The sequence below is a fragment of the Hyaena hyaena genome, unplaced genomic scaffold (genome assembly GCF_003009895.1).
Source record: "Hyaena hyaena isolate Hyena2069 unplaced genomic scaffold, ASM300989v1 scaffold_472, whole genome shotgun sequence".
In the NCBI taxonomy this organism is placed as follows: domain Eukaryota; kingdom Metazoa; phylum Chordata; class Mammalia; order Carnivora; family Hyaenidae; genus Hyaena; species Hyaena hyaena.
The window spans coordinates 1,239,212-1,266,384 of NW_024081106.1; the positions used below are offsets into that span (position 1 = coordinate 1,239,212).

Consider the following 27,173-nt stretch of genomic DNA (forward strand, 5'->3'; position numbering starts at 1 on the left):
TACTGGTTGTGCACCAGATCTGATGTGGGGGGAGCAGTGTCTCCCCATGAGACTGCCAAGAAAAACCTTAAAATTGCCTGGGGTTAGGCCAAAAAAATCATACCTAGAAATTTGGCCTAGAGCTGAACTCCTCAACTTTATCTCTTGATCCATCAGGACCTGAGAGAGTAGCATAGGCTACCTTGTCATGGATTCAAATGATTTGATCACTGAGGGGCTGTGACTATAACGTGTTAATCTAGCTGAGGCAACAGCAGACCAGAGCCATAGTCACAGTCACCCCAAGAAGGATGATCAAGGCTACCAGTAGTAGTGAATACAGTGATGGGCCCCCAACATTTCCAAATCAGAAAAAGATGCCTATTGCCCAGTAGGGTGTACTCTAGAGATCCAGGAAGCCTCTCAAAGTCTCATAAGATACTGTTATACTTTGCCAGTTTCCTTCATTCAAGGGCAACACAAGATTTTATCAGTGACACTCTTCCCTGGCTGGCCAACAGGAAATAGAGGCCTGTGCAGTTGTCCAGCACTACCAAGGCCAAGGCACGTAGGCTCCTCCAAAGCTGAGGTAGTACAACTAATGACCTCAGTCAGGGTCAAGGACAGGCTTCATACAACTTTTCTAGTTGGGTGATCTAAGCAGTGAGAGAATAACTACATCTATGCATAGCAGGAGCACCACTGTAAATAAAATGGCCCCAATGATGGATCCCATCCCCCCTCCTCTGGATATTTCAGTTGCCAGAATATTTGACAGAAGTGGGAAGCATTTTGTTCTGCAGTATCAGAGTTCAAATGCAGCAATGCATCGAATCCAGGTAATAAGGCTCTGGTCCCCAAGATACCAGAAAGGTACGTGATTAGAGAAATGTCCATTTGTGATATTCAGGAGTACAGCAATCAGATGTTTATCTGTAGGATTAGGCAGGGGGTGACATATCTGATAGCTCATCAAATTCATGGTGCTGGCAACTGCCTGTACAGATACACCAATGAGTTTGGTGACATGGGAGTCAACACAAGCTACCCTGTGGAACAAAGAGAGTGGAAGTTAGATACCTAATTCTCCTTCCCCCAAATCGGAGCTCCCAGATAGAAAAGATTCATATCCTATCAGTTGGGAAAATTATTCCCTATCAACTGCAACTTGGGCAGCTCTTTCCTATTGTGGATAAGGAAACCTTTGTGTAAATCTTTTGGCTTGGATCCTTTTGTGGTTTAGTATAATGTTTATTTATATACAGTAAAACCGTGGTTTGTGAGCATAATTTCTTCCAGAAACATGCTTGTAATCCAAAGCGCTTGTATATCAAAGCGAATTTCCCCATAAGAAATGATGGAAACTCAGATGATTCATTTTACAACCCAAAAATATTCATAAAAAAGTGATTACCATACTATAATATAATACAAAATAATAAAATGAAAAATATAAAGAACAATAAACAAATTACCCTCCACTTACCTTTGAAAACCTTTATGGCTGGTGTGAGGGAGACAACAGAGAGGAGGGTTATTGTGTAGGACAGCTTTCACTATCACTAATGGAATCACTGGCTCAATAGAATCTATTTCTTCATGGGGACCATTGTATATGCTTGCACAGATATTGACTACAGTACAGTATTAGTAAACTCTTGTCATATACTGTATTTAATGTAACTGGCAATAAAGCAGCAGAGAAAAGGGTCTATATCTGCAGGCAGCCTGACCTAGAATGAAGGAAAGCATTCCTAACCTTACTCTTATATGGAAAAGCAAATAACTGTCCATAGGTGCTTTGAAGTGACAAAAAATACATTAGTGCCACTTGTGGGCACTTTCCAACATTTTGAAAAATCACTGATTTCTTCCAAACACTGTGACCTGAAACCAAGCATCTGAGCATGGGAGATGATCACCCACAATCCTGCAGTAAGAGAGAGAGAGAGAATTATTGGCTCAGTTGTGATCATATGACATTCGGCAGCACATACTACTCATGTTACAAGGCATCCACTTGTTCATCATGTTAAAATTTACTAGAAATATTTGCTTGTCTTGCAGAACATTCACACAAGTTACTTGCAGTCCAAGGTCTTACTGTCATATCCATTCTGCAGGGCTACTCAGGGCCAAGTGACAAAGTCATCTTAAGGAAAATGTTGAACTAGAGACCTTAAATTAATGGTCATTATCTTCAAGATCTTTGTAGACAAAAAACCCATGCTCAGTCCCCAGGGGGTAAATAGAGAAACACCCTTGCTGTTTAGTAGCCATCTTGATCTTCCACCAATTTGAGTCTTCAGGAAAAGGTCGGCAGGATGGAAGTCCCCCATGGAGACCAAGGTATCCCATTGTTTGCACCTTAAGCTAGAAATCCATTATCATTATCAGAGACTATATGCTCAGGGAAGCCAAGCAAAAGAAAAGTGGCCTTGCAGGGCCTAGATAATCTGGCCTGAGTCAGTAGAATGAATGAGGATGGCTAGGCCAAATCCAGAGAAAGAGTAAACACAGGATGCAGCAGAACTTTCGGCATGGGATGAGAGGCCCACGGTGATCTATCTACAAAGAAGACTCTGGCCTGTTGGTTCAAGAGAACAGTCCCTAGGCAGTATTTTTAGACTTACTTAGGATATAGATGGAAGGCCAGATTTTCCACACTATTTCAGGATCTTCTGATGAATAGTGGCAGTTCATGCCTGTAGGCCCTATCTAAGATGGTGACTGAATTTCCATTTCTCACGGATTCAGGAAGCAACTGGTTGCACATCTTCTGGCTCAGGGGCAGAAAACAACTCATTCTTCATTCTTCACATTTAGTTCACAACAGGGGTCTGCTCATTGATTATGTTTCCCTTCATCAATACAGTAGTCTTTTTAGTGACATGAATAACAAAAAGCTTATTTGGAACAAAACAAATTTTGATCCAAATGTCTTATCCCCAAAGAGGAGCTTGTTTTATATGCCAGTCCAGGACTTTCCAGTGGCCTAACCCAACAGCCAGGACATTAATCACAGCCTATGAGTCAATGAAAATATAGCACAGCTCATTTACTAAGGTGGCCTGGAAAGCCTCCATACTGCATGAAGCTCTGCCATTTACCCTTTTTTAAATGTTCATTTATTTTTGAGAGAGAGAGAGAGAACATGAGCTGGGGATGGGCAGAGAGAAAGGGAGACACAGAATCTGAAGCGGGCTCTAGCTCCAAGCTGTCAGCACAAAGCCTTATGCAGGGCTCAAATTCATGAACTGTGAGATCATGACCTGACCTGAAGTCAGATGCCCAACTGACTGAGCCACTCATACACTCCAGCTCTGCCAATTATCCTAAGCATCATTCACCACGCTCCATAAAAACAGGTCTCTATCAAGTTGGATGGCAGCTGTATGTCATTCCATTCAGTAAAAGTTAATCAGGAGGAGCAATCAGTGAACCAAGCCCATATATTTTCCTGAAAGTCTCTATATTTGAGTCTCCACTGGGCCGCTAGAGGCAGAGCTCCTTGAACTATATTCCTAAGGGGTAGAGGATCATTCCTGAGATCTCTCCATGGTGTCCTAGGTCTTTTCATGGTTGCAAGACCCCAGATGGGCCAGGCTTTTCCCACTCCTGTGTGTACCATTTTCTGAGAATCCCAAAGCCACCATTTCACAATTTTAGGCCCCTGTTCAGACCCACAGCATGGCTGGGATTTCTGATTGTGAGACTACTTCATGGCCATGGGTCATGTGTTCAGTACCCCCAAGGTGTAATAAGGAGCCAATGATTGCTTCTCAAAAAGGGTGTATAGCTTTTAGCTGATTCCAAGAGTTTAAGGGTCCAAACTCACAATAGCATTGCTGGCCCATAGTGATATCCCTCTACAATAACTCTCAATTGGTGAACTAAGAGGTTGCTAAAACCCATAACTCAAATGGTAAATGTGGATCAATGGGAATGAGAGAGTGACCTAGGTGGCCTATTGGAGGGCCTCCAGTGCATACTGTTGGTCAGCTATCAACACAAAGGTAGCAGCCTTTCTGCTAATCTAGTAGATAGATGTCATCAAAATATACCTGCAGTGTTTATGAGAGTGTCAATGGCTAAATAAACACACTAACTTCTGGACCTGTTTTTTATTTGTCGGTACAAAGATAATCAAAACTCTAGCAGTCATTTCTGAAATGAGAAAACATGCTCCTAACATCTAGGAATTTCACTTGGGTACTGGGGCCTTGTATCTCACCTTTGTTAATGCCCCAACTGTGTGGCTGCACGTGGATCAACATGGCTTCCAGTCCTTGTTGGGTAGTGTTTCTGTCTGGGTCCACAAGGAGAATGTCATCAATAAGTCTAGTAATTCCTCTGGAAGAGGAACATTTTTCTAGATCACAGTCTACCCATTGATGGCAGATAGCCAAAAAATTTGTGTAGACTTGTGAAAGGACATTAAAATTATATTGCAACTCATTTCACATAAGGTTAAATTGGTCAAGGTTGTGATAGAGAGGTATACTGGAAAAGAGAGAAAAAAGCATTTATGATATCAGTTGCCACATGTCAAGTTCCCTCAGCTGGGGTAATAGTAACATTGTCTGGTAATGCATGTGCCAAAGGTGTGGTACTATGGCACTGAGTTATGCATAGTCAAAAATGAGTTTCAAGTACTAGAGTTCATACATACAGGATAGATGGGACTATCTCCCCCACCTTCTCATTGAACCCTAAATAATTTTTGCATAAGACCCCTAATCATCCCCGGAGACAGAAGACCTTAACCTAACCTCTAGTCATATTTTTAAAAGCCGAGGGGTCCAGGCAAATCTTGATGGGGCTCTCCAATTCATCTCTAGATTCACCAGAAGAGGTTTCATTAGAAGATAGCATCTGCATCAGTCATTACCATGAAGAACTGAGCAAGGCACCTATTAGGCACCTCTGTGCTGGATACCCAGCTGCAAGTTTCTTTATAGGGAGCCCATCAATCTCCTTCTTTAAGACCCCTTTCTCAAGAAACCAAACCCAAATATAGTTTTGGGAAGGCCCTTGCCTACAACATCTAGTGAACTATGTCTATTTATTACTCTTATGCTATTCTTTCTGGTGGCCAACACTTGCTATTTTGGCATTACCAATTTTTCCATGCTGGGAATTTGCCAATCAAGACTCAAATTGTGCCATGGACTGATTGACCTGACCTCATGAGGAGATTTAACTAGGCTGGCTAACCAGCAGAAGCAGCATGAACAAACCTAGCCATCTGAGTCTGGTAAATGGTCTCATCATTCACTGTTTCACTGTAGACCCAAGAAGCCATCAGCCATGATAGCCTCTGTGAGGATAACCCAAACATGTTTTTCAGTGGCAGGGAACTCTAATTTTTGATCTCAAAATAGTACTAGCTGAGGAAAAAGAGGATCTTGTGTATTTTGCTCTTCCTTTCTCACTACTCCCTCTTCTCTCTTAGGGCACTGAGTTTAACAAATGATCTCCTTCATCGTAGAGACAAACTAACTACATCTCTAAGGTTTCTTTGGGCTGCTAGGCAAAGTAATTCCAAAGGGCTCTATATGATTTGTCACAGGACACACAATTCTCAATAACTTACTGTGTCACAGGAAATCCATCAACACCAGGGATCTGCACAGATAACAATAGTCATTAGACATAATTCAGCAAGAGAGTTACCTGACATTTTTTGGTCCCATGTAAGAAGACCATGAGCAATAGCTGGGGAAATGCTTCCCTAGTTCTCTTGGAGACACTTGCTTAGATTTCTAATTTGAACCACTGGGTAATCTCAGTTAGAGAGTCGGGGGCTAAAGAGAAGGATCAGTGACCTTCCTTAGAAATGAAAAATTTCCGTAAACAATCTTCTATCACTCCTCAAGAAAGGTCCGTTGGCGTGTTCAGTGATGCCCAGTGGGACTCTTAGGCTTTTACTCTTGCTATTTCAGAATCACATTTTGTGGAATTGACATTTCTCCTCTCTGTGACAATTTTGTCATGCAATCAGGTTTAGTGGTGGTCACTTAGGACACTGAGACAAATTGAAAGTAAAAATTAAGCCTTTATTTACTTATTGCAACAGTCGACACAAGAGGCAAAAAAGAGGCGTTAGCTCCCCAGGGTTGAATCTGTCCCCACAAAATGGCATTGGGAGTGTGTTAAGTGAATTCAGTGCAGACAGGGGGAATCATCTCATTGTCAAGAGACTAGTAGAAGACTATTACCTCTTTATGAGTCCATGGACCAGGGGTAGGGAAAGGAGGAAGGATTAGCAGTGAATGGGTATTCAGTTGAAGTGGAAAAAAGTGCCTCAGCCAAGGCCCCCTAATAAGTAGGTCTTGGTGGAGGCTCTTTGGCTCAAATATAGATATATATATGAACAGGCTGGCCCAGAGTGCTTGAGTCCTTGACTACAATGACTGCCAGAAAACTGCAATGTACTGGCTGTGTACCAAGTCTGAAATGGGGTGGGCAGCTTTCCCCATGAGCCCTGCCAGGCAAAGCTTAAAGCTTTGGAATTGCCTTAGATCAGGCCTAAAAAAATCACATATAGGATTTTCTCATCTACAAAATACAGATTTAATATCTACTATATGGTGTAGTAATAATGTAATAAAAGTTAAAGATAAAACAAGATGTCCATTCCCTTTCTAGGTGCTACAACTGGACTCCTCATAGTATGTTGGTTCTTAATTAGGAAGATGAACTTTGTCTGCAGGCTCAGAGGATTCGGAGGATATTAGGTATCAAAATATTTGAAAGCATCCTCATAAAAACCCCATACCATGTATCAGGGTCCTGGGTTTTCCCAACCACATCACTCATCTCAGTATAAGAAACCTGTCTTTCTTAGGCATTTAATTGACTTTTAGTTCCATTCTTTTTTTTTAAGTCCTAGGCTTGATTCTTCACTTTCTCCACTCCATTGCTAAAGAATATGAAAACTTAATTGTATATAACCAAAGAGACCTTTTGTTCAATAGCATGTAGTAAGCTCAGCTTTTATTGTCTTTTTGTATCACATCAATAATGCAATAGCCATCAATACCATTATCCTTATAGCTATGATTTCCTCTACCCTAGGAATCAGACAATTCTGGGTTTATATCTTAGAAGTAACTTTTGAGAAGTTTTGTGACTTTGAGCAAGTCATTCAACATCCTTATGATTCAGTTTCCTCATCTACAAAATATAGATTTACTAGCCACCATTAAAAAAAAGTAATGGTGTAATAAAAGTTCGTGCAGCACAATGTTTGTTTTCCTACTTTCCTTCATTTATTCACTTTTCTACACTTGATCTTAGCCAAAAGGCTGAGAAGTAATCATTTATTCACTTTTCTCAAGCATTCTTTTTGCTATTATTTCTTCAAATGAATATTCTGCTTCTTTCTCTCTTCTTCTGGCATTTGTATAATGTGGACGTTTTTCTTACTGTTATCCAAGAGATCCTTTGACCTATCCTAATTTTTTAAAACTCTTTTTTTTTTTCTTTTCATAGTTCAGCTTGGGTGCTTTCCATTAACCTGGCTTCCAGGCCACTAATCCATTCTACATCCATGCATCTACTGTTGATTCCCTCTGGTGTATTTTGCATTTCTGTTATCATTTTCTTCAACCCTAATTGGTTCTTTTTTACATTTTCTGTCTATTTTTTGAAGTTCTCACTGAATTCATATACTCTTCTCTCCAGCCCACTGAGGATCTTTATGATCATTGCTTTGAACTCATTATCAGGCATATTGTCAAGCATCCTTTTTGTTTGTGTGCTGGTTTGGGGTATGGATTGTTTGTTTTCAGTTATATTATTGCCACGTCATTAAGACTATCCCATAAAAGCACTTTATAATCTCTAGGCTTTATAAAAATACAGGGTTATTTTTGTTTGGTTTTGTCCAGAAGATATATGACAAAATAGAGCACAAAATTTCTGGCTTTGTACCCCAGATGTGAAACATACTAATTCAGAGGACAAGGCATGTTGTTTAATTTACATAGAACAATTCTCCATATTTCCAGATGGAAGATAAAATGCTCTAATCTGCCTGACTTACACTTCATTTTTGAGAAAAAAATAAGTTAATATAAATGATAGTGCTCAATAAATTCCAAAGCAGTGTACAGATAGAAAATATCATTATTAACATAATTTGTATTGCCCCCTAAATGAATTCCTCAATATTCTAGCCCACTGAACACACAGGAGCTAAATAAGTTTTCTTAAAGTAGAACTCAAATTATATCATTTCCCTGCTCAAAATTCATCAGGAGCACCCCTTTGCCTCTCAAATAAAGGTCATACTTCGCCTGGCATTTAGAACCCTCCTACTTTTAAAGGTTTATCATCATTATTCATGAATACAAATGATAAATGCTTCTGGCAAAGTGCACAACTTTTTAAAAATAATAATCTGAAGAAGGGATACACTTTTTTGGAATAAGGGAACTAGCACAATACAAATGCAATGGCCACATGCAATGGCCAGCATTAATGACTGTGAGCATCGTATCACACTGATCTTGCTCAGAGAAAGATGTACAGGCACATATCCAAACACAGAGGGGTTTTGTTTCTCTGAAATGGTTGTCCTCTTTATTCTAAGATAAATGTTTTTGTATAAAAGTACTGGAGCTTACATTTTTTACTTTCTGAAATATCCATGAAAGTTTTCATATACAAAGAGCCTGAAAGTCAATAATTCAGTATTTGCAATTACAGCAAAATTTATAGTTAATAGTTTTTCTTGAACCCATCAGAGAACTGAGATTTTAGGGCAAACTGCCACTCCAGAAACTGAAGAGACAGGCACATACATAGAGACATAGCAGCTGTGATCTGCTTTCCCTGGAACAAAAGTTGCTGGAGCCATTAAGTGGTAAAAATATTAAAATGGTAATTTTGATGTAATGCTAGAGGCTGAGTGGACTAGCTTGGGAGTGAGAAACTAACTTCTGGGGCCTGAGTCTTAGGGGTGCTCATAACAATTGCATGGGCCTTCTCTCAGGAAACTCGCCAGGTTCTCAGGATAAGGTCTGAGGAAAATCCTCTCAAAAGCTTGCATTTACATTGAAAAAAGATTGCCTTTTCCTCCTTCTCCTCTGCAAATGAGATGCAGGTGTTAGACTTCTCATAAAATCTTGCAATTTTGGCCGCTAGCATACCTCATTCATACTTCTTGATTTCCTTCTTAACTTCCACCATAATCATCGCCTTCTTCTTACCACCTTTCTTTTCAGTGTTCTTCTGCGTGGGGCCCCCACAGATGTTGACTACAGGACAGTATTAATAAACTCTTGTCATATACTGTATTTAATGTAATAGGCAATAAAGCAGCTGAAGAAAGTGTCTATATCTGTAGATAGTCTGACCTAGAATGAAAAAAAGCATTCCTAAGCTTTAGAAAAGCAAAGGACTGTCCATAGGTGCTTTGAAGTGACCAAAAATACACTCGTGCCAGTTGTGAGCACCTTCCAGTGTTCTGAAAAGTCACTGATTTCTGCCAAACACTGCAGCCTGAGACTGAGCATCTGAGTATGGGAGATGATCACCCATGATCCCACAGCAAGCAAGTGAGAGAAAGAGAGGAACCATTAGTTCATTTGTGATCATGTGATGTTTGGCAACACATACTACTCATATTGCAAAACATCACTCATTTACCAAGCTAAAATTTATTAGAAATGTTTGCTTGTCTTGCAGAACACTCACAAAACAAGTTACAATCCACAGTTTTACTGTGCTCACAAATCAATCAACATGATACACCACATTAATAAAAGGATAAAAACCATATGATCCTCTCAATAGATGCAGAAAAAGCATTTGACAAAGTAAAGCATCCATTCTTGATAAATACCCTTAGCAAAGTAGGGTCAGAGGAAACATACTAAGCATCATAAAGGCAATATATGAAAAACCCACAGTTAATATCATCCTCAATGGGAAAAAACTGAGAGCTCTTTCTCTAAGACAGGGATGTCCACTCTGACTCTGTTAAATTGTTATTTAACATATTACTGGAAGTCCAAGTTTCAGCAATCAGACACAAAAAAAATAAAACGTATCCAAAATGGCAAGGAACAATCCAAACTTTCCCTGTTTGCAGAAGACATCATACTCTGTATAAGAAAATCAAAAAACTCCACCCAAAACTTGCTAGAACAGATATACGAATTAAGTAAAGTTGCAGGATACAAAAATCAACATACATAAATCTGATGCATTTAAATACATCAGTAATGAAGGAGCAGAGAAATCAAGGAATAGATCCCATTTACAATCGCACCAAAAACAATGATACTTAGGAATAAACCTAACCAAAGAGGCAAAAGATCTATATTCTGAAAAATGTAGAACACTTATGAAAGAGACTGAAGAGGACACAAAGAAATGGAAAAATATCCCTACTCATGAATTGGAAGAACACATTGTTAAAATATCTATACTATCCAAAGCAATCTACACATTTAGAGCAATCTCTATGAAAATACCACCAGCATTTTTCACAGAGCTAGAACAAACATTCGTAAAATTTGCATGGAACCACAAAAGACCCCAAATAACCAAAACAATCTTGAAAAAGAAAAGCAGGGCTGGAGGCATCACAATTCTCGACTTCAAGTTGTGCTATAAAGCTATAGTGATCAAAACAGTATGATACTGGCACAAAACACATAGATCAGTGGAGCAGAATAGAAAACCCAGAAATGGACCCACAACTATATGGTCAACTAATCTTTGATGAAACAGGACAGAATATCCGATGGAAAAAAGACAGTCTCTTTAACAAATGGTGTTGGGAAAACTGGACATCAACATGCAAAAGAATGAAACTGAACCACTTTCTTACACCATACACCAAAATAAATTCAAAATGGATGAAAGCCCAAACGTGAGACAGGAAACCATTAAAACCTAAAGGAGAACACAGGCAGTAATCTCTTTCACATCAGCTGTAGCAACTTCTTACTAGATATGTCTCTTGATACAAGAGAAACAAGAGTAAAAATGTACTGGGACCTCATCAAAATAAAAACCTTCTCCACAGCAAAAGAAACAATCAATAAAACTAAAAGACAACAAACGGACAGGGAGAAGATATTTGCAAATGACGTCTAATAAAGGTTTAGTATCCGTCTACAAAGAACGTATCAAACTCCACACCTAAAAAGCAAATAATCCTGTGAAGAAATGGACAGAAGACATGAACAGACATACAGGTGGCTAACAGACACATGAAAAGATGTTCAACATCACTCATCATCAGGGAAATATAAACCAAAACTACAATGAGATATTACCTCACACCTGTCAGAATGGCTAAAATTAACAACTCAGGAAACAACAGATGTTGGCAAGGTTGTAGAAAAAGAAGAACCTTCTTACACTGTTGATGGGAATACAAACTGGTGCAGCCACTCTGGAAAACAGTATGGAGAGTCCTCAAATAGTTAAATATAGAACTATCCTATGATCTAGCAGTTGTACTACTAGGTATTTGCCCAAGGATACAAAAATACTGATTCAAAGGGACACATGCACCCCAATGTTTATAGAAGCATTATCAACAATAGCCAAATTATGGAAAGAGCCCAAATGTCCATTGACTGATAAAGGGATAAAGAAGATGTGTACACACACATACGCACACACACACACACATACTGGAATATTACTCAGCCATAAAAAGAATGAAATCTTGCCATTTACAATGATGTGGATGGAACTAGAGCATATTATCCAAAACAAATCAGTCAGAGAAAGACAAATATTATAAGATTTCACTCATATGTGGAATTTAAGAAACAAAACAGATAAACACCGGGGGGTGGGGAGAGAGCAAACCATCAAACAATGATAAACTGAGGGTTGGTGGAAGGAGGTGGGTGGGGGTAGGCTAAATAGGGTATTTAGCTGATAGGGTCGGCTGATGGGTATTAAGAAGGGTACTTGTGATGAACATTGGGTGTTGTATGTAAGTGAAAACTCACTAAATCCTACATCTGAATCTAATATTACATTGTATGTTAACTTACTGGTATTTAAATTAAAACTTGAAAGAAAAAAAGAAATACCAAAGAAAATAGGAAAAGGGGAGGGGAGAAGAAACAAATAGCAAATTCAATGAATAGTAAAGTCACAAAGATGGCACATACTAATCCAGCCATATATAATCACTTTATATGTTAATGGCCAAAATACATTAATTACAAGACAAAGACTATTAGAATGGGAAAAAAAATAAGACTCAACCAAATGTTATCTACAAGAAACCCATTTTAAATATAAAGACTCAGGTTAAAAGTAAAAAGATGGAAAAAGATATACCATGCTAACACTAACCAAAAGACAGCTAAAATAGCTATATTAATTTCAGTTAAAAAATAATTCAGAACAGGGAACATTCTCACAGATAAAGAGCTCATTCTCCAAGAAGATATTATCTCAAACCTGCATGCACTGACAGCAGAGCATAAAAATATGAGGCAAAAATACATTGAACTAAAATGAGAAACAGAGAAATCTACTATTACAGTTTGAGACTTTAATATACATCCCTCTTTCAGAAACTGATGAATTAAGCAGGCAGAAAATCAATAAAGATGTAAATGACATGAACAGAACTATCACTATCAACTTGATTTAATTGACATTTATAAAATATTCCATTCAACAGCAGCAGAACATAAATTTGTTTCAAGCTCTCATGGAACATTCAACCAAAATAGGTCACTTTCTGGGCCATACTTTAATACACCTTAACAAATTTTAAAAAAAAAATTTTTTTGAGAGACAGAACGCGAGGTGGACAGGAGCAGAGAGAGGGAGACACAGAATCCCAAGCAGGCTTCAGACTCTCAGCTGTCAGCACAGAGCTCTACACGGGCCTTGAACTCACAAACCGCGAGATCATGACCTGATCATGATCAGGTTCAGAAGTCAGGTTCTTAACCAACTAAACCACCCAGGCACCCCACACCTTAACAAATTTTTTAAAAATAAAAATGGTATAAATTATGCTCTTAGACCACAATGGAATTGAACTAGAAATCAGTAACAGAGAGGTATCAGTCCCCAAATAGTTGAAAATTAAACAGGAATGCTCTAAATAATCAAATGGCCTCAAGTTGGACTGGCAGCACTCCCCAACTCTTGATTTTGGGATCTATGTCTGAATACTTTCTGTCAGCTGAAGGCAACAGAGGCCATCACCCTGCCTTTAGAATGGCATTCTCCAATCTTTCTGGACCAATTGACCCACTGCTGTTCACAGGGAACCTATTTCACATTAGCCCTCAAAGTGCTGGTTTGAATATTTGCCATTACCACTTAGATCTTCACATGTGAGGCTCAGCCCAGGTCTGTGCCAGAGGCTTCAAAGTTCATCCCAGCAGCATTCTTGCTTGTAGGGTATAGTGTTCAAGGGTTGAGATTTAGGAAAGATCCTTCCCACACCCTTCCCTCTTGCTTGTCATCAACCACCAGCGAAGGCCAAATGCTGTAATGCCATCTGTATTCAGTGCTAGCTGATTTGGCAGATGAGTTGTTAAACACTCCTTTGTGGATTCTGGCTTTCATGGCCACCATCCTGCTGATGTCATTGTTTTCTTTTGTTTAAAAAAAAAAAAAAAGTCATCATATTATAGTCTTCTCGGAATTTTTCATATCTCTTCCCATAATATTTTGAGAATATTCCACCAAATAAATATAGGGAAACTCTGTCCCTGTAATTTATTCAACTATTCCTTTATTGATGTTGATTGGTTTTATTTCCAGTCTTTTGTCCCCGAGAGGAATGATTCTAGAAAACTCCATGGAAACACTCTTATACATTATGTTTTTATTTTTAATAGACAGATTCCTAGGAAGGGGTTGCTTTATAGAAAAATATAACTTAAAAAAATATATATGGTACCAGATTATTTCTCAGTAAGGCAATAAAATGAGAAAAGCCTTTCATCAGTGATAAATGATAGAATCGGTCCACATGTTTTTGCTAGCCATTGGTTTTAGAGTATATTTTAATTCCAGGAGCTTGGTAGAATAAAGCACTATTTCATTTTTGGTCTGCCATTTGTTTCTCTGATATTATACTTGAGCATCTTTTCCAGTTCTTGGAGCCAAGTAAAATTACTCATTTGTTAGCTGGCCATTTCATTCTTTGCCTGTATTTTTCTATTAAAAAATTGTTTCTATAAAATAGAATTTACTTCAGGATTCTCTGGATTATTCTCTTCTTGTCTGATCTTTTTTCTCTTTCCATGGCAATATCACATGCATTTATTACTGTAGCGTTATAACTCATTCTGATCATTCTTTTTGATTTTCATACTTTTCTTAAATTCTCATATTTGGTATTACATATAAACTTCATAATAAGTTATCCAATTTTTTTTTCAAAACTCATATTAGGATTCAAATTGTAGTTGCATTAAATTTCTAATGACTTGCGGGGCGCCTGGGTGGCTTAGTTGGTTAAGCGTCCGACTTTCGCTCAGGTCATGATCTTGCGGTTCGTGGGTTCGAGCCCCGCGTCGGGCTCTGTGCTGATTGCCAGCTCAGAGCCTGGAGCCTGTTTCGGTCTGTGACTCCCTCTCTCTCTGACCCTCCCCTGCTCACGCTGTCTCTCTCCTAGAAATAAATTATAAAAAAAAAAAAAAAAAAACCATAAATTTCTAATGACTTGGAAAATTGTCACTTTTTTGTGATGTTAAATTTTCCATCCAGGAATATCATATCATTTTCCATATAATTTGTTTGCTACAATGATTTGTTTTTGTAATTTCCTTTACTTCATTCCCCATATTCTTTATTAAATACTTTATAGATTTTGTTTATATTTTTAGTGAGATTTTTTCTAACTCTTCAAGTATTTATTGCTAGAACGGTTACTATTTGTCTGTTTATGTTATACAATAAGTTTCCCAATCTTCTTTATCTGTTGAATAATATTTGTTCTAGAATATTTTAGGTTTGCCAGCTATATAATCAACCATTCAACAAAAAAACAAATAATTTTTCTTCTTCCAAAATTTATAAGTATTATTTGATTTTTTTCTTTCACTATATATTTTACATCCTTCAGTACAATAGTGAGTATTCACAGTGCTAACAGGTATTCCCTTCTGGTTTCTAATTATAATTAAAGTGGTATTTATTAATATTTTACTATATGTGTTTGCTTTTGGATTATGATAATCTTTATCATATTTAAATAATTTCCTTATATTTTCATTTATTCAGAGTTCTAATTAGGCAAGTCTTCTGAATTTCTTTTTAAAATATATTTTCAGTATTTTAATGACAAAAATGTATACAATTTTTTCTAGTTTGTTGAAGAAATGAATTACACTAGTATAATCCTTGGGAACAATGATAGCTTTATTTGGCAATGTGTTTGAGTATTCTTTTTAGAAAATTTGTTTTATAACAATAAATGAGGTTTTACTCTCTTTATAGGTTTTAATAATAAAGTTGTAATGGCTTCATAAAATTGAGAAATTGTACATTTCCTCTGAACTACAATAACTTAGAAATCATCATTTACTTGCTGGTTATATAGCTTCCATTTTTTATATTTCCTTAATCACCATTTCAATGCTTTTCTTTTTTTTTCCCCTTTTTGACAGTTGGCCTATAAAATTTTCTACCTTTCCTGAATTGATTTTATTTATATTTGGCTAAAACACAATTTATTTCCTAAGGTTCTTGAAATTTTCCATAGTTTCAAGTTTCTCTAATGACATTTTGCATAACTTCTGTATTTATTGATATTTATATTCTGGGAGTATACTGAAACATTATAATTAATAAATATCAGTATAAGCCTCTCTGATCTGATTGCAAACTGGAAAGCACAGACAAATTTGTTCAAGTGCTACTATTTCAGAATTTTTAGAGAGAGAGTAATATTTGGCCTTGGTTGCTAGTTTTTTCTGGAAAATATATTTGGAATCTTTGAATTAGAAACTATACAACTACAGAAAGCCATTAAGCCATTAATGATTCAACAGAAATTTTTTGTATGTTATTTTGCTTCTATTTAATAATCACACTGGCAGGGCAACAAGACCCTTATGCACAGAAATGGTGAAACATTGCCAGAAAAAGAGCAAATCATAAAGAAGATCAAGGTTATAAAATACATAGAAAATATGAGATATTGCAAAAGGATTTTTTCATGTTTCAGTAACATAAAAAGCATCACTAGCAACATCATTATGACAAAGGACAGAAAGATACACTGAAAAATTAATAATAGTGTGCCAATGAAATAATTAAACTCTAAAATTTCACTGGTCGTATAGTTACAATATGATTTTATGATGGATAACTGAGTAACACTTTCTCATTTTATATCTTAACTAAGTTTATTACAAAGAAAAGCAAAAATCCCTTATGTTATAAGACCCTGCCCACTCATATAACATCAATATTTATATTTATCTTGAAAAGATTAATAAAGTCAAATTCCAAATGACCATCCTGACCAAGTCAGAAAACGGAATTTGTTTTAGATTATTAACTACTACCATGGTTGAATGTTACTAATGGGTCATTAAAAAAACTGGAAAGTCCTTAGGGAGAGTTAGACTATCTTTCCGAACTTAGGTTCATCTTCTTGACCAATAACAAGAGCAAACACATGTAGTATTTACTATGTGCCAGATACTACTGTACGTGATTTGCATATATAATGTTAGACCAACCTAATGAGACAGGCTCTAAGAGTATGCTGTTTTATACTTGAGGAAATTGAAATCCACAGAAAACAATTATTTCTAAGGTCACAGGGCTTATAAACAGTAGAGCAGAGGTTTGAAAACATGGCTCTTTCCAGATTCAGTATTCAAAGCTACCATTCTTTTTTTTAAGTTTTTTATTTTAATTTCAGTATAGTTAACATAGAGTGTTATATTAGCTTCAGGTGTACAACATAGTGATTCGATAATTCTATACCGCATTAGTCAGTGCTCATCATAGTAAGTGTACTCTTACCCCCTATCATCTATTGCATCTATCTCCCCACCCACCTCTGATATGCTTTCTTTATTTTAAATGAGTACCCTCAGCTAAAATTATTTTTTCCAACAGAACATTTTTTTACTTGGAGCATACTTCAGAATACATAGTTCTAAAGAGTATATATAAAACATAGCATCCAGGAAAAATAGAATACACATTTTCTTCAAGCACACACAGAAGAATCTCCTGATTAAATCACATAAAAAGAGACATAGCAAGTATCAAATGTAAAAAGATTGAAACCATACCAAGTATATTTTCTAACCACAAGGGTATAAAACTGTCAACAATAAAACAAAGCTGGAAAATCTACAATGTAAATATTAAATATTTAATATGCAAATATTAAACAACACACTACTGCACAAGCAATGGGCCAAATAAGAAATCAAATGGCAGGCTGCCTGAGTGGCTCAGTTGGTTAAGTGTCTGACTTTGGCTTAGGTCATGACCTCATAATTTGTGGATTCAAGCCCTGCATCAGGCTCTCTGCTGTCATCACAGAGTCCACTTCAGATCCTCTGTCCCCATCTCTGCCCATCCTCTGTTCTCTTTCTCTCGCTCTCAAATAAATCAATAAAACCTTTAAAAAAAGAAATCAAGCGGCAAACCAAAATATGTCTCAAAACAAAAGAAAAAGAAAGCACAATATTCAGAAACCTGTGGGTTTCGTCTATAAATGCTTGTATTAAGAAAAAAAAGTTCACATAAACAACATCACAGCACAAGGAACTAGAAAAATAAGAAAAACTTCACTGAAATTTAGTGGAGGAAGAAAATACTAAAGAAAACATCAGAAGTAGATACCAGAATAAATAATAACATAACATAAGGAATGTTAAGAATTTATAAGGCAGATATACAACTACATGAAATGAAAAGTAAATGTGTTTTCATATTAAGATGTCAGCAAGTTTTCTTCCTAAATTTAGCAGGAAAATGCTTCTCACTATGGCTTGAGTGAGAAGAACTCATCATTGCCTTTGAAAAAAGCCTAATAAATAGTCCTCTCATTTTCTACCTGATCTCTGAACCAATAGAAATATAAGACATAAGAGCCAGAAAATGGAGTTCAAACTACCACTTTTATGACCGATAGAGCTGAGACTGGAAAGCCTGACGAATACATGCTGGCAAGCAGGTTTTCTAATAACAAATCTAATAACAAATCCCATGTCACCAAGACATGGAAGCACTAGAACAAGGAAAGTCACTCCCACCACACTCTGCCCCCCAGAGCAAAAAGCCTGCCCAAGAAATAGGACAGAAAACATACTTTCTAGTGCTAACTGAATCCAAGAGCCTTAGTAAAGACTGGTTAAGCAATACATGCCTCGTTTCTTCTCCAGAACTCACCAGTAATGCTAAGCCACTCCTCCTCCCAAAGAGTAGGAAAGTTGAAAAAAGAAGTGAGGAGGATCAGGCTCATGGGCTTTCCTCCAAAGGTAAAGTGACATTTGGAAAAGGAAAGAAATAATTCCAGCTTATACCTTAGAATTATCACCTTTCATTCATTTATTCATCCATTCATGCATCCATTAAACATTTATTACACACTGCTGATATCTAGGCTGTTAAAAAGATCCGTCTAAAAAGCCCTTGTAGGTCACTCCCCAAAACAGTATAAATATAATTTTCAAAGTGACTAAAATATAAAGATATTTTGTGGTACTTCTGAGATGCCAGCTCCCTTTCTCTCTAGAATGATTAATAGAAAGGGAAGAAAAGCCCTGTGATTGCATAGTGCTATTTCTCTGCTATTGAAGTAAACAGTGATGTTTCTCACATGCCCTAGAAAGAGTTCTATGAGTGTGAGGATAACAAATAGGCCTTACTTACAACACCAGTTTTGGTACAGAAATCACAGGTAGTAGACACCTATACAACACTGACATCTAGACTTTTCTGTAGTATTTTTCTTGGCATTCCTAACTCCACCAAAACATAGTAATGCCATCTTCAGAAATATATAAATAACATCCTTCTATATTAAGCATAAACTATGTAGCCTGACTTATAAAGCATTTTATAACCTGGATCTTACTTGTCTCTAGTTTTTTCCCACTACTTCTCTTCTAGTGCTCACCAGTAATGCTCTACTCAACTACTTTCCATTTCTTAAATATACCAGCCTCTTTCTCACCAGTGGACTGGTCTATATATTGATGTCCATCTGGAACACTGTTTTACCTACTCTCACCCTTTTTATATATTTCATATATCAGTTCAAGAGGCAGTGAATGAACCAAGGGTGATATTCAAAACATTTACCAAGTGTGGCTTGGGCACTGGTGAGCATTCATAATGGACATAGGCTACAGTGCAGAAACATGGAAGGCTGACAGTGTTCAGACATTAACCCTTACTGTCAGGGTCATGAAAAAGTATAGGAGGGAGATCTTTAGAGAGAAGCCTGAATGGCCACAGTGTCAGGAAAAATACTTGGGGGCACAGGGAGAGGCTATCTACCAAACTGTAGAGAATTATTTCACTCTTTTATTAAATAGTCTGCCATTCTGTTGTAAACTAGCTTAACATCTGCCTTTTATAATTCCATGAGCTTAGGTAACCCTTCTGTTCTCCCATGGTATTTATCACCTCACATCTCTTGTCACACTGTATTATAATTTCCTATTCACTTGTCTGCCTCTCTCACTAAATTAAAAGCTCCTTAAAGTCAAGGACCTTGTCTTGCTTATCATGATACCAACATCACCCAACATGGAACCAAAAAGTGGCAGACAAGAGTCATAAATATTTGTGAAAAAGATGGAAGAATAAAAAGATAGAAGGAAGGAAGAGAGAAAGAAGAATTGTAATAGACCAGATATACAAGTCCTATTTTTACTGTCTAATGTATTATATAGAATTATAAGCAAGTGTTAAGCATCTGACTTCAGCTCAGGTCATGATCTCGTGGTCCATAAGTTCGAGCCCCATGTTGGGCTCTATGCTGAAAGCTCGGAGCCTGGAGTCTAGTTTGGATTTGTGTCTCCCTCCTTCCCTCCCTCTCCTCCCTGTCCCTTTCCTTCTTCCTCTCCCTCACCTTTCTCTCTCTCCTCCTCCTCCCTCTCTCCCTCCCTCCCTCTCTCTCTCTCTCTCTCTCAAAAATAAATAAATACTAAAAAAAAAAAAAATAGAAAAGAAATACATAAAGATAACTTGATCCAATCTCCTCCTTTTATAAACAAAGAACTGAAAAAGAGTTAGAATTTGCTCAGGATCAGGTAGCTAGGGAAAGTACTCACGTTCCCATGTCCACGTTTGGTGCTCTTATCTTTTTACTTCTCTGAATCTTTTGCAAACTAAGATTGAACAATACTGACAAAATATATTCCATTAACATTCTTTGGAATTGAAATTTATTTAAGACATTCCATAGCTACTGCAAAGATCTTTAGTATATTTCAGGAAGGCTATTATCTTTCTGTGGTGCTGTTTGATACTCATATAAAAACAAAAATGCCCATACACGTGTTAATATATTTGTCAGAATTAGACTCTGAAATTCTATGACCTCAGGTTTGAAGGTGAAAATTCATGCCTTTATTTCCTTTCAGCATGTTCCATGATCACAACACATGCCTCACACTCCAGAAATAGTGCTCATCCCTCATAAATTACCTGGCCTCAGGTGAAACACCTGTGGTCTTAAACTAAAGCTCTCATGATATTCAATTAAAAAGAGAACATACAAACTCTTATGTGGCTCCCTACTGAATACTCCTATATTCCTGGGAGAGAATGTAAGTAAACCTTCCCTTAAAATACTTACTGAATGTAAGTGAGCAATAAATTAGGTGTGTAGGCTCCCAAAACACCTAAATAGTTTATTTGTACTAGCAAAGTATAAAGTGAGACACATGGTCCACTGTCAAGGAGTTGTAGTAGACAGTAAAGTAGCATATGTTTTGTATCAGTTCCTCTTGCTGGTTTCAATAAAGCAGAAACAAGACTTTTTACCTATTCAGTCATACAAGCCACCGTTGTTTTAGAGGAGCATCTCTCATAACGTGTCCACTGCCATACCAGCAAACACTAGTAAAAAGAGGACCTCAGAGCACAGAGGTTTATTAGGGCAGTGAAACCATTCTATATGATGCTATAATGGTGGATACATGTCATTATACATTAGCTAAAAATCCATGTACAATACCATCCGTGAACCCTAACATAAACTTTGGACTATGGGTAGTGATGATGTGTCAATATAGATTCCTGATTGTAACAAATATACCACTCTGGAGGAGATGTTGATAGTGGAGAAGCTATCTATGTATGGGGACAAGCAGTCTCTGAGGGCTCTCTATACTCTTCTGCTCTCCTGCACTGTAAACCTAAAACTTCTCTGAAAAATAGTCTATTAAAAAGAAGAGAGAATTTTCTCTTTGTCTCCTTGTCTCTCTGACTCTGTCTTATATGCAAACCAAGCACACATAGAGAAGAACATTGTCCAAGAAATTTGGAAGTTGCTGCATCTGTCTGTTAAAGATGGTTGAGTATAAGGAGGAGTTAAGATGACAGAGCAGCATGGAGACGCTGGGTTGTCTCATCCCTGAAATGCAGCCCAATCAGCCCCAAACCGTTTTTGAACACCTAGGAAATTGATTTGAGGATTAGCACAACAATCTGCATAATTTGAGCCACAGAACTCGGGAGGAACACAGTGCAGAGAGGTGAACTGGAAGAGAAAACCTAAAGAGGATAGGGAGCTGCGTTTGCGAAGAAGGACAGAGAAAGGGAAATGGGGAGAGTGTGGTGTGCCAGGATCATGCAAGAAAAGCACTCCCCTGAAAGTAGCCGGAGAGAAAGAGAGAGAAACAGTGAAAACCCTCTCAGGGGACTGAACAAGAAATCTGTTGTCTAAAACCATTGATGGGAAGAAAGGAGATGGTTTCAATACCATCAGGATTCTATAAACAGTGGAGCACAGAGTCTGAAGTTTCAGAGATCAGTGCCTGGAGGTGCTCTGGTGAGGAAATAGGGAGAATTCTGAGGAGCAGGCAGTGGGATCTGAGAGGTCCGTGTGCCACACAGGAAGAAGTGGCTCCCCTGCCTGGAGCGCATTTGGTAGAGGCCATATGGCCTTCTGGCAGGCAAAGGTCCCAGCAAACCACACAGAGCAGCTACATTTGCTGGTATTGGGACAGAGACACCCAGAGCATGACAGAACTTTGTGCAGGCTGTGTGTTGTGGTTTGCCATAATCTCTGAACCTCTGCCAGTGTGTGATCACTCAAACATTTTCTGGGGAAAGCCAGCACCTGGCCATTGCTTAGTGAGACCCTCCCCCAGAGAGTTAGCACAGGCCCAGACCACAGGTGTCTCTGACGTGTGAGGTTTTGAAACACAGCCACATCTGAGATAAAACTATGGAGGGAGATGCTGCCTGGCAGGCAGACAGCTTGGACATGGATAGGGTAGAGGCAGACAGTGTACAGAGGCCAGAGACAAAGGAGTGATGCTTGATTGTGAGTCAGTGAGAGTGCAGAGTCCCTGTGCCAGAGACTAGGAAACTGGGTGAACCCATTTCTATCTCTCCCTCGCATAGGCATGCTCAGATATGCACATATGCTACACTGATCCACCCCAGTAACCAAAGCAGTGCCACCTAGTGGAGAATGGAGCTGTTACACCACAAACACCCAACTGTGCCCTCTAAGCACATTCTTTAGAAGACCAGCACAAGTCACTCAATCTGTGTACAGACTATAGAGGGCTTCATAATTTCAGTTCTAGGGGAAAGTGGATGTAACTTCATTCAGGTTTCATTCTGTTTGCTGGTTCATTTATTTCTTCATTTTATCTGCTTCTGTTTTTTACTTAAATTGTTTTCTTTTTCCTTTCCTTTCTTCCTCTTTCTCAGATACAGAAAGAGAAAATTCATTTTTCTTTTTTTATGTTATTTTAATTTAAAAGTTCTTTTTTTTAATTTTAATCTTTTATTTATTTCTGAGAGAGAGAGAGAGAGTGTGTGTGTGTGTGTGTGAGAGAGAGAGAGAGAGAGCGAGCAGGGGAGGGTCAGAGAGACAGAGGGAGATACAGAATCTGAAACAGCCTCCAGGCTCTGAGCTAGCTGTCAGCACAGAGCCCAACACGAGGCTCGAACCCACAAACTGTGAGATCATGACCTGAGCCAAAGTCAGACGCTTAACCGACTGAGCCACCCAGCCGCCCCAATTTTTAAATTTTTTATTCAATTTCTATTCTTTATTTCATTCTATACTATTTAATTATATAATTTTTAAATTTTCTCTTCCTTTTTCTTCTTTCTTTCCCTTTTTTCTCTATTATATCAAGCTTCTTTCAATAAGCAGACCAAATTACACCTAGGATCTAGCTTCCTTTATTTGATTTTTTGTTTTGTTTTCCATTTTTGAATTTTTATTTTTTATTTTATTAATATTTTTTCGTCCTCCAAAATTACAAAATGAATTCACTCCAAAAGAAAGAACAGGAAGAAATGACAGCCAGGGGCTTAATCAACACATATGTAAGTAAGATGTCTGAACCAGAATTTAGAAACATAATAATAATACTAGCTGGGATTGTAAAAAGCATAGATCCCTCTCTGTGGAGATAAAAGAAGTAAAACCTAGTCAGAATGAAATTAAAAATGCTATAAACTGAGATGCAGTCTCAAATAGCTGCCAGGATGGCAAGGATGGATGAACCAAAGATGTGAATCAGCAATACAGGAGATAAAATTATGAAGAAAAATTAAGGAGAAAAAAGAGGGAAACAAGGCAAAAAAGCACGGTACAAGAGCCAGTGACTCAGTAACTTATTAAAAAGGAATAACATCCAAATCACAAGAGTCCCAGAAAATGAAAAGAGAGAAAAGGGGACAGAAGATTTATGTGAACAAATTATAGTGGAAAACTTCCCTAATCTGGGGGAGGACATAGACATCATAATCCAAGAAGCACAGAGAACTCCCATTAAATTCAATAAAAACTGACCATTACCAAGATATATCACAGTCAAATTCACAAAATACACAGACAAGGAAAGAATGATGAAAGCATCAAGGGAAAAAAGTCCTTAAACTATAAGAAAAGACAGATCAGGTTTGCAAGAGACCTATCCACAGAAATTTGGCAGGCCAGAAAGGAGTGGCAGGATATATACAATGTGCTGAATTAGAAAAATATGCAGACAAGAATTCTTTATCCAGCAAGGCTGTCATTCAAAATAGGAGAGATAAAGAGTTTCTCTGACAAAAACTAAAGGAGTACATGACCACTAAACCAGCCCTGCAAGAAATTTTAAGGGGAGCCATAGAATGGAGAAAAGACAAAACAAAACAAAAAAGACAAAAAGCAACAAAGACCAGAAAGGATCAGAAAACATCACCAGAAACACCAACTCTACAGGCAACACAATGGCACTAACTTCATGTTTAAGTGCTCACTCTGTCAATAGACTAAATGCTCCAATCAAAAGACATAGGGTATCAGAATGGATAAAAAAACAAGACCCATCTATATGTTGCTTATAAGAGACTCATTTTAGAGCTAAATACTCCTTCAGATTGAAAGTAAAGGGATGGATAACTATCTATCATGCTAATGATCATCAAAAGAAAGCCAGAGTAGTCATACTTATAATAGACATACTATATTTTAAAATAACTACTGTAACAAGAAATAAAGAAGAGCATTATATCATAATGAAGCAGTCTATGCACCAAGAATATCTAACAATTCTGAATATTTATGGTCCCAATGTGAAAGCACCCAAATATATAAATCAATTAATCAGAAACATGTAGAAACTCATTGAAAATAATACCATAATAGTAGGGGACTTCAACACCCCACTTACAGGAATGGACAGATCATCTAAACAGAAAATCAACAGGGAAACAATGGCTTTGAGTGACACATTGGACCGGATGGACTTCATAGATGTTTTCAGAACATTTCATCGTAAAACAGCACAATACACATTCTTCTCGAGTCCACATGGAACATTCTTGATAAATGACCACATACTGGGTCACAAACCAGCCCTCAACAAATATAAAAAATTCAAGTTTACATCTTACATATTTTCAGAATACAGCACAATGAAACTAGAGATAAACCAGAAAAAAATTTGGAAAAACCATGAATACTTGGAAATTAAAGAACATCCTACTAAAGAATGAATGGGTTAACAAAGAAATTAAAGACAAATTTAAAAAGTACATGGAAGCCAATGGAAATAAAAATACAACAGTCCAAAACTTCTGGAATTCAGCAAAGGCAGTCATAAGAGGGAAGTTTATAGCAATCCAGGCCTTCCTAAAAGAAAAAGAAAAGTCTCAAATACACAACCTAACCATATACCTAAAAGAGCTTGAAAAATAACAGCAAATAAAGCCAAAACCCAACAGGAGAGGGAAAATAATAAAGACTAGAGTAGAAATCAATGCTATCAAATAAAAGAAATATATAATCGATGAAAACAGGAGCTGGTTCTTTGAAAGAATTAACAAAATTGATAAACCTCCAGACTGATCTAAAAGAAAAGGAAAGTATCTAAAAAATTAAAATCATGAATGAAAGAAATAGATCACAACCAATTGCTGAAATACAAAAAATAATAAAAGACTATTATGAGCAATTACATGCCAACAAATTGGGCAATCTCAAGGAAATGGACAAATTCCTAGAAACGTATAGACTACCAAAACCAAAACAAGAAGAAATAGAAAATTTGAATACACCCATAACCAGTATTAAAGAAATTGAATTACTAATCCAAATCCTCCCAACAAAAAAGAGTACAGGGCCAGAAGGTTTTCCAGGGGAGTTCTAGCAAACATTTAAAGAATTAACACCTATTCTTTTGAAGATGTTCCAAAAAATAGAAATGGAAGGAAAACTTCCAAACTCATTCTACGAGGCCAGCATTACCTTGATTCCAAAACCAGACAAAGACCCCACTAAAAAGGAGAACTGAGACCAATTTCCCTGATGAACATGGATACAAAACTTCTCAACAAGATATTAGCAAACTGGATCCAACAATACATTAAAAGAATTATTCACCACAACCAAGTGGGATTTATATCTGGGATTCAGGGCTGGTTTAATAACCACAAAACAATCAATGTGATACATCACATCAATAAAAGAAAAGATAAGAATCACATGATCCTTGGGGCGCCTGGGTGGCTTAGTCGGTTAAGCATCCGACTTTCGCTTAGGTCATGATCTCGCGGTTCGTGGGTTTGAGCCCCGCGTCGGGCACTGTGCTGACTGCCAGCTCAGAGCCTGGAGCCTGTTTCAGTCTGTGACTCCCTCTCTCTCTGACCCTCCCCTGCTCAAGCTGTCTCTCTCTCTCCACTAGAAATAAATAAAAATAAAAAAATCTAAAAAAAAAAAAAAAAAGAATCACATGATCCTCTCAATAGATGCTGAAAAAGCATTTGACAAAATACAGCATCCATTCTTATTAAAAATCCTAAAGAAAGCAGGGATAGAAAGATCATACCTCAAGATCATAAAAGCTATATATGAAAAACCCACCAATAATAACATCTTCAATGGGGAAAACTGAGAACTTTCCCCCTAAAGTCAGGAACACAACAGGGATGTCCACATTCACCACTGTTATTCAACACAGTATTGGAAGTCCTAGTCTCAGCAGTCAGGCAACACAAAGAAATAAAAGGCAACCAAATTGGGAAGGAGGAAGTAAAACTTTCACTCTTTTCAAAATGACATGATACCCTATATCGAGAACCCAAAAGACTCCACCAAAAAAACTGCTAGAATTGATGCATGAATTCAGCATAGTTGCAGGATATAAAATCAATGCACAGGAATCAGTTGCATTTCTACATGCCAATAATGAAAGAGCAGAAAGAGAAATCAAGGAATTGATACCATTTATAATTGCACCAAAAACCATAAAATACCTAGAAATAAACCTAACCAAAGAGGTGAAAAACCTACACACTGAAAACTATAGAAAGCTTATGAAAGAAATTGAAGAAGACACAAAAAATGGAAAAATATTCCATGCTTCTGGATTAGAAAAAAAATGTTGTTAAAATGTTGATACTACCTAAAGCAATCTACATATTCAATGCAATCCCTATCAATATAACACCAGCATTCTTCCCAAAACTAGAACAATCCTATAATTTGTATGGAACCAGAATAAGACCCCAAATACCCA

At 37.3% G+C, this 27,173-nt stretch overlaps 1 pseudogene; it reads left to right on the forward strand.

The window, feature by feature from the left end:
• The first annotated feature begins 701 nt into the window (after positions 1-701).
• Positions 702-27,173, forward strand: part of LOC120246587 — an 87,295-nt pseudogene continuing 60,823 nt past the window's right edge.